At 42.5% G+C, this 12,209-nt stretch overlaps 1 protein-coding gene across 7 annotated transcripts in view; it reads left to right on the forward strand.

Annotated features, from left to right (window-relative positions):
- Positions 1-12,209, forward strand: part of hnf1ba (HNF1 homeobox Ba) — a 103,572-nt gene that overhangs the window by 72,660 nt on the left and 18,703 nt on the right. The gene's annotated exons all lie outside the window — the stretch shown is intronic.

Genomic DNA, 12,209 nt, shown 5'->3' on the forward strand with positions numbered 1-12,209 from the left:
CCACCCTCAGACAATTGAGGACGTGACCAGAGAAGAACAAGGGTAAGAACCTGATGCGTTCACAGTTGTACAGTCCCCTTTTTAAAATGAACTCCACAGTTTGCAGGTGATACCATGACATAGGTATTGGATGAGACAGGCAAGTTGTAGATTTTGTGCCCTAGGCCTTCAGTTGTTAGGAAATGTTGAGCTGCATTGGAGGCAGCTTCCAAACATGCCCTACCCATTGTATATGGGACAGAGACTCTATGATAAGCGAAAGGAAACAAGTAGCTATCAAATAGTTCCTGTTCCTTTATTTCAATCTATTTTTGTTACATTTCCCCAAATGCCTCTTCCTCTCTTGAATGTGTTGTGTCCAGTTGGGATTTGATTTCACAGGGAATTTACCCTCATGAACCTTCTCTGTTTGTGAGCCTGATTGGCATACTCAGGTTGGGAGTGCAGAAGAAATTACTGGCTCCCAAACCTGACTTTGATCCCTAGGCAGCCAGAGCAGGGCTGCCCCTGTAAAAAGATCAGGAGCAGCTACATGGGCACTCAGGCGTGTGGACCCTGTGGAGGGTTTATTGGAAAGGCCCACCTTGGCCTCATTCCTGATGAAGGACTAATGCCCGGAACATCGATTCTGCTGCTCCCCGGACGCTGCCTGACCTGCTGTGCTTTCCCAGTACCATAGTCTCCACATTGAGGATCAGTTCACTTTGTCTCTGGTAAAATGTTTTTTAAACAGAAAGACCCTCTAGCCTTCATCCCCACATCTGCCTCATTCTCAGATACTCCTTAAGTCCCAACCATACTATCTCAGATCGCCCACCAACTTCCTCATGGTTCCTCATACCCTCCATATCAACCTATGCAGCTCTACCCAGCCCCATGGCCCTTTGCACACCTGTGTCAACTCATTTCAACCCTTATCCCCTCATCTATCTTTCCTTGCCGATACGCCTTCTACAAAATCTCACTCAGTATCCGCAGGATATGATATAAAATAGTGAGGTATGGTTGAGGACCCCTTGTAAGACAGTCAGCATTGCCTAGAGGAGCAGGTGGGAAAGAGATCCCATGACCAGCAGAGATTGAGCTAGATTCATTGGAGTTGATTGGACTTGGTTCTTGTTGTACTAGGAGTTACCTGTTTGTTGAGTCTCTGAGAAGTGGTTAACATATTTTCTGTTGTTAAGTTTTAACATACTATAGAAAATGTGGTATATTTAAAATAATATAATACAAGACACAAAAAAATGAATAATATGATTAATCAGTTAAAATACATGAGGATGCCAGGACAAGTGATGTGTAAAGGCTGTAGTATGTAGGAGCTCTTGGATACCATTGTGACCTGGGCTAGCATGTCTGTAAAACATGTTTGCAGTTCACGTGGCTTTGGCTCTGAATTTATGAGTTGGAGGCTGAACTACAAACACTATGATACTTCAAGGAGGCAGAATGTTACCTCGAATATTTGTACCAAGAAGCAGTCACGCCACTGAGGAGAACATGTTCTGATGTTGTCAATGGTCAGGGTGAAGTGGTGTGTCTGGGAGTGAGGTAAAGGTGTCAGCCTCTGAAATTGTCTGATGGGTTTAAGGTTCTCTCGGCCTGTTGAGAAAGGTGCAGGGGCTGCAAGGTCGATGAGCAAATTGACTATGGCTGCAGTGTGCTGCAGGAAGTCATTCAAGTGGGGTGCGCAATAACAAATGTGGTAGTAGTAGAGCTTAGTGGTGTTAGGGAGATTGACACCAGTGTTTGCAGAAAAGATTGAGAATCCAGGCAGTTGTGTTGCCTGCCCAGTGGTAAGTTTAGGACATCTGCTCAGCTCTGGAAAGGAACTTGTAATTAGAGGAAGGAGGATGTGTCGAGAGTGTAGCGCTGGAAAAGCGCAGCAGGTCAGGCAGCATCCGAGGAGCAGGAGAAACGATGTTTCGGGCAAGAGCCCTTCATCAGGAATGAGGATAGTGAGCCCAGGTGGTAGAGAGATAAATGGGAGGGGGGTGGGACTGGGGGAGAAGATAGCTGATATTGCGATGGTTAGATGGAGGTGGGGGTAATGGTGATAGGTTGGAGAGGAGGGTGGAGTGGATCGGTGAGAAGGAAGATTGACAGGTAGGTCAGGTCATGAAGGTGGTGCCGAGTTGGAAGGTTGGAACTGGAATAAGGCGGGGAGAGGGGAAAAGGGGAAACTAGTGAAGTCCACATTGATGCCATGTGGTTGGAGGGTCCCAAGGTGGAAGATGAGGTGTTCTTCCTCCAGGCGTTGGGTGGTTAGGGAGTGGGGATGGAGGAGGCCCAGGACCTGTATGTCCTTGGCAGAGTGGGAGGGGGAGTTGAAGTGTTTGGCCACGGGGCAGTGGGGGTTGGTTGGTGCAGGTGTCCCGGAGAGGAGACAGGACACCTACTTGCAGAACACTTCAGAGAACATCTCTGGGACACCTCACCAACTGGCTCCAGTACAGGGGAAAATGAGGGCTGTGTTGGGATGGTCTACCCTTGAACTGTAATGGGATCAGTGTTCTTGTGAATTGCATAACTCAGGAAGTAGAGAGAATTTTAAACCAAAGGTGAAAGGGATCAATTCTGGAAAAATGTGGTATATCAAAGTGTACAAACAAAGTAATAGAGAAAGATAGTGATATTGAAAATGAGGGTCAGAGAAAGAAAGAAAAACATCTTAGGAATATACCAACCATTAGGGTGGTACGGTGGTCAGTGGTTAGCACTGCTGCCTCACAGCACCAGGGTCCTAGGTTCGATTCCAGCCTTGGGTGACTGCCTATGTGGAGTTTGCACATTCTGCATGGGTTTCCTTCGGGTGCTCCGGTTTCCTCCAACAGTCCAAAAATGGGCAGGTTAGGTGAATTGGTTGTGCCAAATTGCCCATAGTGTTAGGTGAAGGGGTAAATGTAGGGGAATGGGTCTGGGTGGGTTGCTCTTTGGAGGGTCGATGTGACCTTGTTGGGCCGAAGGGCCTGTTTCCACACTGTAAGTAATCTAATCTAATCTAATCTAATCTAATCTAATCTAGGTAACAGTGACCACAAAATAATTGAACTTTGCATCCAGTTTGAAAGAGAGAAAATTGGTTCTCAAACTAGCATTGCAAACCTTAATACGAGTAACTATGTGGGTATGTACGTTAGGCAAGCCAAATTGAATGTCATATTAGTTTAGGGGACAGTTAAATAGATATGTAGCAATAGACATTTGAAAGGATATTTCAGAATAAGTGGGTTCTGGCTCTTGACCATTGGTACCAGTACAGGGGAAAATGAGGGGCGTGTTGGGATGGTCTACACCTGAACTGTACTGGGATCAGTGTTCTTGTGAATTGCATAACTTGGGAAGTAGAGAGGGTTTTAAACTAAATCGTAGGGGAAAGGGATCAAATGAACGAAAATATGATATATCAAGTAGAGAAAGACAGTAGTATGGGAAATGAAGGTCAGAGAAAGAGTGAAGAGAGATAGAATCCTACTATGAAGAAAAATACCCAAAGGGAGGAAAACACCATTTGTGGTTAACTAAAAAATGTTAGAGAAAGTGTCAAACGTAAGGAATATGCATATAACTGCATTAAGCTGAGCTGTAGATCAAATGTTTGTACAGAATACAAAGAATGGCAGGGAATGACTAAAAGGTTAATCAGGAGGAAGAAATATTATGAGAGGAAATCAGCTATAGAAAATGAATAGCAAGAGTTTCTACTGATATTTTATAAAGTAAAAGTAATGAAGTTGAGTGTTGGTCCTTCAGGAAGTGAGAATAGGGAATTAATACTGAATGACAAGGAAATGACAGATGAAATGAATAAAAATTTTGCTTCTGTCTTCACTATGGAGGTTGCAAAAAATTTTGGTAATCAGTGTAAATCCAGAGGTGGGAGGAAGAGAGGAATTTAGTGAAATTACTATCACGAGGGAAATGTACGAAGCTAACTGGTGGAGTTGCAGGCTGACAAATTTCCAAACCAGATTGACCTCAACCTAAGGTCTTAAAAGAGCTTGTTAATATGGCAGTAGATGCTTGCCGTTAATTTTCCAAATGTGGCAGCAAATAACTGCTCTAAATTTGCAAATAAAACCCCTCCATTCAAAAAGAGAGGGAGGCAGGAAGTTAGCTTGCTGTCTGTCATAGGGAAGGTGTTAAATTTGATCATTAAAAAAGGTTATAGCTCTGCACTCAGAAAAACCCTAGGAAGAGTCAGTATGGTTTTGTCAAAGGAAAGATCTGTTTAATTATTTCTTGGAGTCTTTGAAGGATTAAAATATTCTATGGATAAATGGGATATTGAGGATATAGTGTTGTTGGATTTCCAGAAGGCATTTGATAAGGTATCACTTCTAAAGTTTTGCAGAAAACCAAAGCACATTATCTAAAAGCTAACATATTCGCATGTATAGAAGATTGGCTGGCTGGCAGATAACAGAGAGTATCCGTAAATGGGTCTTTGTCTGATTGGCAGGATGTAACAGGTGAAGCCCACAGAAATCTGTGTTTGGGTTTCAATCTTTTTAGAAATTACATCAATGATTTTTCTCTCAGAGAATTGCATGACTATGGAACTCTATGCCTCAGAAAGAGGTGGATATAAAGTCATTAAATATTGCTAAAGCATAAATAAGTAGATTCTTGTCAGGCAAGGGAATCAAGGGTTATTGGGGTAGATTATGTGGAATTTGGAACATAAGCAGATCAGCCATGATCTGCAGAGCAGGCTGAATGTATCAATTGGTCTATTTCTGCTCCTATTTTGTGCTTGCATGTTTGTAATATATGCATCTATTGATGAATTCATTATTTTGTTTTAAATGCATTGAAACACATTTGCAAATTTTAACTTCCTTCAACAATTTAATTGCTTACAACATCAAGCATTTGTGGTCAGAGACCAATTTCAAGGCCTTTAAAACCACTTTGACAATCAAACTGACAGGCACCCCACTATAACAATGCTAGGTTATAATCACACAATAACAATAAACTTCAGGTGTCTGTGATCAGATAGACTGAAATAGCAAGCATTGGATTTTTTTATAACTGGAAACAGGTTTTTTTTAAAGAAAAAGTAAGGGCAGGACATGTAAATGCCTTAACAGTTTGATAGTTCCCTTAGCAGCCCAACAGATTCCTTAACAGTTCCTTTGCATGTATCCATTTACACACATCCATGACTACTGTTTACAATCCCAAAGGACATTTGACATCTCACGAAGGGCAACAAACATATCCAGCAAGGTGACCTCGCCTCTCCAAATATACCCTCACCCTTCAAAGGCTTCTGCTGATAGGTCTAACATGCACAAGCCCTGTGGCTCAAACAACAGAAAGGCAGCTGCATTTTACTGTGTTGCCTCCATGAGCTACAAATCTGTAAAAAATAGAAACCATCCTGTTTCCCTGTCCCTTCCTGATGAAAATGGATGGGGGAACAAATGTGCGACTGACTCAGAATCACTCACCTCAGGCACTGTTCACCTCAGAGTCAGCTCATAAATATTCACCTTAGCGACAGCTCACAACGCCTCCGTGTGGCTTTGAGCTGACTTCACCAGCTCCATTACATCATATCCTGCTTTTATATTCTTTATTGATAGATTTAGTAAGACACAGTAATCCAAAGAAAAGCACTGAGACAACTAAGAGCATTGTCATTCTTTAGTGGAAGTTCATTTGTGTACTCTGTGTAAAAGGAGAAAGTGAGGTCTGCAGATGCTGGAGATCAGAGCTGAAAATGTGTTGCTGGAAAAGCGCAGCAGGTCAGGCAGCATCCAAGGAACAGGAGAATCGACGTTTCGGGCATGAGCCCTTTTACTCTGCGTAAAAATCATGAACATGTTCATTACAGTTTTAATATTTTGTTGAACTTTTACTTTGCATTGAATCATGGCAGCACTGGCTGGGCCAACATTTATTGCCCATCCCTAATTACTCTCGTGAAGGTGACAGTGAACACTTTTGTGGACCATTGCCGTGTATCCACAATGGCTGCACCTAAAGTGCTTTAGGAAGGGAGTTCCAGGATTTTGAGGCAGTTCCAATGAAGGAATGCCAGTATGTTTCCAAGATGGAATGATGTGTGACTCAGGGGGTAACTTGCATATGATGGTGTCCCCTTTGTGAATACATGCCCTCCTCTTCTGTATGATAGTTACATTGATCTGGAAGGTGCAACCAAGGAGCCTTGGTGCATGTTGTGAATGGCACACACACTGCTGTCACTCGGCATGAGTGGAGTGAACCTTTAAGGTGGTGGGTGGGGTCCTGATCATACACACTGCTTTCTCCTTGTTGAGGTTGAGCATGGTTGCTTGAGCCTCGATAGTTCAGTCAAGTGCAGAGTATTCCATCACATTTAACATGAGTTGTCCTTTATGAATGGAATTCAGGAGGTGACATTTTTGTTTTAGGTTTTTAATTTACTTTGTAAATTCCTTTATTCCCTGGCTTTCTTCAATACTGGTGGCCTTGCCTGCAGATGTGCAGTCCCAACATGGAAGTCTGTTCCCAAGCCTCTCTATCTTTCTCCCAGTTTCTAACTATATTTTTGACCACATCTCTCTCTTCAGTGTGGTGATACTTTTTGACTAATAATGCTTTGGTAGAGCAGCTTGGGACATTTTAATATGAGCTGAAAATGTGTTGCTGGAAAAGCGCAGCAGGTCAGGCAGCATCCAAGGAACAGGAGAATCGATGTTTCAGGCATAAGCCCTTCCTGAAGAAGGGTCCTCACTTTCTCCTCGAACATTTTAATATGATCAAGGCGCTACATAAATATAATTTGCTGTCACTAGTGAATTATTTTCAAACAAGGGGCAATGAAAAAGCACCAACAAGTCTCAAGTATTTTTAAGTAAGTAGGCTTGACTAAAAATGCTCACAATAATTTGTGAAATGAATAGAAACATTCTAGTAACCCAGCGAGCTGCAGACTAAAAGATTCTAGCTTTATATATTTGCGTCACAATCATGTTTGGTATTTGCATTATAAAACTCGAAACACAGCAGCTCAGCCTTCCTGCCATGATTAAAAATAATGGAGTATGGGCCTCTTTCTAAGCTGTGCTCCACAGCAGCAACCCAAACTAGCAGGATCACTTTAGGCACATTAAGTTCATTGGGGTACAGTGCAGAAATAATTGTAATTTGCAACATACATTTGATAAAATTCTTATCAGAAGGAAAATAAGTTGTGATTCAATTATAATATTGTTCTGTTGAGGATGAAGTTGATTTTGCATAAGCCATCTGCTATGGCAGGATTTGAACCTGGGTCCCCACATTAATAGTCCAGTGATAATACCATGAGGCCATTTCCCCACCAATGTACAGCTTTCCACTATTGGAAGCCATGTCTTCAATTGACTGGGCTTCATGCTCTTGAATTGCCTCCTTAAATCTTTCTGCACCTTCTCTCCTCCTCAATGCTCCATTAAAACAACTTATTTGACCAAAGTTTTGGGTTGCCTGTCCTGATAGCTTCTTGCGTGTCGTGGTATCAAATGTTGTTTGGTATTGCTCCTCATGCTGAAGCGCCTGTGATAGCTTTGGGAGTCCCACTTTGCAGATCACCCTTTCATCCTTGTGGAATCGGCTCTTAAGAGGAAAGCACAGGTTTAGAAAGCCTTACCTTCCTGCTGTAAACATCATAAAATCATGAAGAACTTGATCCACATCGACTTCATGAGTCTCCTAAACGAGGCAAAAATTACACCATATAACTCAGTACGATTGTACTTTTGCCTCAGATCTACGCAATAGAAATGATGCAAGAAAGGCAATCTGCGTAGAAAGTGGTTTTACCTGAAGTAACCAGCAAGCTCCACATGCCAGATCGCCTTAAACTGAACCGCACCCATCACCTATAAAACACAGAGCAGCCTTGTTTCCTTCAGATACTGCACTGTGTCGTCAGTAACTGCCAGCAGTGTGATTTATGACAACCTATTACAATTTTGTGTTTATTTGCTTTTCCCATTAACCAGTATGATTTTCACCAGGTAGGTCAGCACACCTTTTTCCACTGGATTCGACCAACTTGTCTGCAAGCCTTGCTAATGCTGTTCATTGACTCTTCCATCTCGCCACTTTCTCCTCCTTTCTCAAAAAAAAAACAGTCCCACCTTCCTCCCACAAGGAGCTTTCTCTTAGGATTTGCTTAAAAGACCAGTCCGTTTGCAAAGAAATGTCATTCACTTGGAGCACCAGGCAGGCTTTTCTCCACAGGCCTCAGGACCTCGCCATTGGACTCGAATGGAGGTCAGAAGCCTACCCTGTGTGAAGGAGAGCTATGAACCTCACATATTTGCCTAATTGGCCCATTAGTGACCAGGTGGCCCAGTAGAGGATAGCGGGCAGGTTCTTAAAGCTTGAGGGCCAATCGGGATCCAACCATAACATTAACACATAGAAGCTAATCTCTCAATTAGCTAAATGAGAGGGGGGTCACCTGAAGGTAGCCCCCTACCATTCTGTCTTCCCCAAATAAAATTTGAAATAGAAAAAATCGTCAAGCAATTGGACCACCGTTTTACCGTTGTGAAGGGGACACCTCTCTAAAGGCTTCCCAGCAGTTGCAGCCAATTGTGTTTGGCCTGTTAGATTCTTGGTCTGCCAGTGGCTGCAGAGAGTACTATCTGCAGGATGCACTGCACCATCGAACCAAGGCTCCTGTAACAGCACCTTCCAAACCCGTGATCTCTACCACCCAGGATGACAAGGGCAACACACACTTGGAAACACCATTGTCCACAAATTCCCCTCAAAATCACTCACCACGTGGATGCATATTGGCATTCTTCTTTCATCACTGAGCTAAACTCTATTGATTCCCTTCCTAACAGTGCTGTGTGTATCTATGTCACACCAACTGCAGTGGCTCAAGATGAGAGCTCACTACCAGCTTTCCAAGGGCAATTACGGCGATGTATATCAGTGACACACACATCCAAGGAATTTGAATCAGAAGAAAACCTTGTGAAAAGGAATGCTGATATTTGCTGAAATTTTAATCATCAAGTCACAGAATCTATTTATCATTATAAACCCTACATAGAATGCCCACTTTCCACTCCAGTCTTACTCCCTGTTAATAGGATTTGTGGTCACATGTTTCTCTTAACATGTGCTTTTGCAAACTGCTCAGGCAACATTTTCCATTCAATTTTCCTATGTCAACAGTTAAAGAAACTTTGACCACTAGATGGCTCTGTCAAGTGAATTTCTGAAGTTTCTCTCCCAAACCTGTCACCATCTTGTATCCATAAACATAAAATTTAATTAACTGACTGTACAAAATCGTAAGCCCTTTCTGCATATCTTTAACACTGACTGTCCCCAAAGTAATCAATTCTGGATTGTGCCTTCTTGGTTTCAGCAATGGTAGCCCACAAATTACAGGTAGTGAGATTAGAGAATGATTGCTCACAAAGATAAGAACACAAGAGTTAGGAGTAGGCCATTTGGCCCCTCTAGCCTGCTTTGCCATTCAATACAATGGTGGCTGACCTGATTGTAACCTCGACTCTACATTCCTGCCTGTCCCCCCACAGCCCTTGTCCCTCTGCGCAGATCGAAGATCTATTTTATTTCCCTATAGTGTTTCTTAATCTCTTGTGAGAGGTGGGCAATGCTGACTGGGCTAGCATTTATTGCGTACCTTTAGTTGCTGTTGAGAAGGTAGTGATGAGCTGCTTTCTCGAACTGCTGCCGTGTGCTGTAGGTAGACCCACAATGCTGTCAGGGAGGGAATTCCGGATTTTGACCCAGCGACAATGAGAAGGACAATCTAACTCAGACATAGTAATTATTCAATGACCCAGCCTCCTGCTCTCTGCGGTAGAAAGAACCAGAGGTTAATCATGTTCTCAAAAATAAATTTCTCCTCATCACTACCTTAAGTGGGAGCCCCTCATTTTTATACTGTGCTTCCCAGATGGATATTCTCCCAGAAAGAGAAACATTTTTCCAGCGTCTGTCAAACTTCCCCAGAATTTTCTTTGTTCCCAAATGATCATTACTAGTTCTTTAAAACTCCAATGGGCTCGAGCTTTCCTCATAAGTTGACAATATTTTTATATGAATTTCTTGTGTCCACTACAAACGTGTTAATACATTCAATCATTGTTCACTAATATCACAAACTGATCCCTTTCAACACCAGCCAAGCAGTATGGGTTTTGGAATAGATTAAATTACTGACTTCACCATGACAGTCATTCACTGATTGAAATAAAACTTCTTTTAAAAACCCACAGAATATTTGCTTTAAGAAATATCGGATATGTGGAGTAGTTTAGATTACTTAGGCCCAAAGTGGGGGCTGTGACCTCAAATGGTGTGCTGACTCATTCATTTTGGGGTTGTGACCTCCAAGGTAGGAATGGCTAACATATGGGACTGAGTGAACAGCTGCAAGGCAGCTTTTAAACCTTAAAATATTGTTCAAATTGTGGGTGTGGCCTTTAGTGACTCAACCTTGATATCTGGTTCCTGGAACAGTAAAAATGATGGAACTTAACATGCTTATAAAAGAGTAGGAAATCTTCTTGAGAACTCTCTCTATCTGATTCCTCTCTGTTGCCTCTGTTCAAGGTCTTCCCTACTACTGGCATTTTTTAAATTCACATGTGGGCCATGGGAGTCTCTGGCTGGCTGGGATTTATCATCTATCCCTAGTTGCCCTTGAGAAGGTAGTGGTGAGCTGTCTTCTGGAATCACTGCAGTCTATTGATACAACTGAATGGCTCGATAGGCCATTTCAGAGGGCAGTTGAAAAAGAACCACATTGCTCTGGGTTTGGAGTCACATAGTCACTTTGGGCAGCACGGTGGCTCAGTGATTAGCACTACTGCCTCACAGCGCCAGGGACCCGGGGTTCCATTCTAGCCTTGGCGACTATGTGGAGTCTGCACATTCTGTGTGGGTTTCCTCCCCCTCACAGTCCAAAAATGTGCAGGTTAAGTGAATTGGCCATGCTAAATTGCCCGTAATGTTAGGTGCATTAGTCAGAGAGAAATGGGTCTGGGTGAGTTACTCTTCGGAGGGTTGGTGTGGACTTGTTGGGCTAAATGGCCTGTTTCCACACTGTAGGGAATCTAACATATATGTCAGACCAAGTTAGGGTGGCAGATTTTCTTCCCTGATGGACATTGTGAGCCAGATGGGTTTTTCCAACGATCAACAATGGTTTCACAGTCATCAGTAGATTCTTAATTCCAGATTTATTTTATTAAATTCAAATTCCACATCTGTGGTGACAGGATTCGAACCTGTGTTTCCAGGATATTAGCTGAATTTCAGGATTAATAATCTAGCGATAATACCACTAGGCTAAAGGTTCAAAAGTAGGATACTATTAAATTGGAGAGGATGCAGAAAGGATTTACAAGGATGTTAGTGAGACTGGAGGGTGAGAGTTATAAGAAGAGGCCGGATAGGCTGGGACATTTTTCACTGGAGCGTAGGAGGTTAAAGGGTGACCTTATGCAGGTTTATAAAATCATCAGGGGCACAGGTATGGTCAATAGCAAGAGTCTTTTTCCCTAGAATAGGGGAGTTCAAAACTAGAGGGCACAATTTTAAGGTGAGGAGGAATATTTAAAAGGATCTGTGGGGCAGCTTTTTCACAGAGAAGGTGGTTCATATGTGGAATGTACTGCTGGAGGAAGTGATAGATGCAGCTACAATTAAAAGATATTTGGGCAGGTTCATAAATGGAAACATAGAAAATAGGTGCAGAAGTAGGCCATTCGGCCCTTCAAGCCTGCATGACCATTTGATATGATCATAGCTGATCATGCAATTTCAATATCCTACTCTTGCTTTCTTAGGAAGGGTTCAGAGTGATATGGGCCAAATGCAGGCAAATGGGACTAGGTTAATTTGGGACCATGGTAGGCATGGACAGGTTGGATTGAAAGGCCTGTTTGCTCTGTGACTCACTGTTAGTCTCAAGACAGCACAACAGTTTCCCATCCTTGAAATGGGTTTCATGGCAAACAGAATTGGGAATCACAGTTTTATAGATTAATCGCTCTTGTGTATTCATTACCTTGTACTTTCATACAAGAGAGTGAAAGTGGACAGTGGTCTGAGCCTCTGTTAAGGAATATATGTTTAGTATTTGCTGTCATGGTTTCCCTTATTTCTGTCCTTTATGTCATACTGTCTCAAAAAATTTCCTTCAACATAGTAGTAAAGTCCTACATTTG

This window comes from Chiloscyllium plagiosum, unplaced genomic scaffold (genome assembly GCF_037043375.1).
Source record: "Chiloscyllium plagiosum isolate Xiang-an unplaced genomic scaffold, Cpla_swu_hap1 HiC_scaffold_31, whole genome shotgun sequence".
NCBI lineage: Eukaryota > Metazoa > Chordata > Chondrichthyes > Orectolobiformes > Hemiscylliidae > Chiloscyllium > Chiloscyllium plagiosum.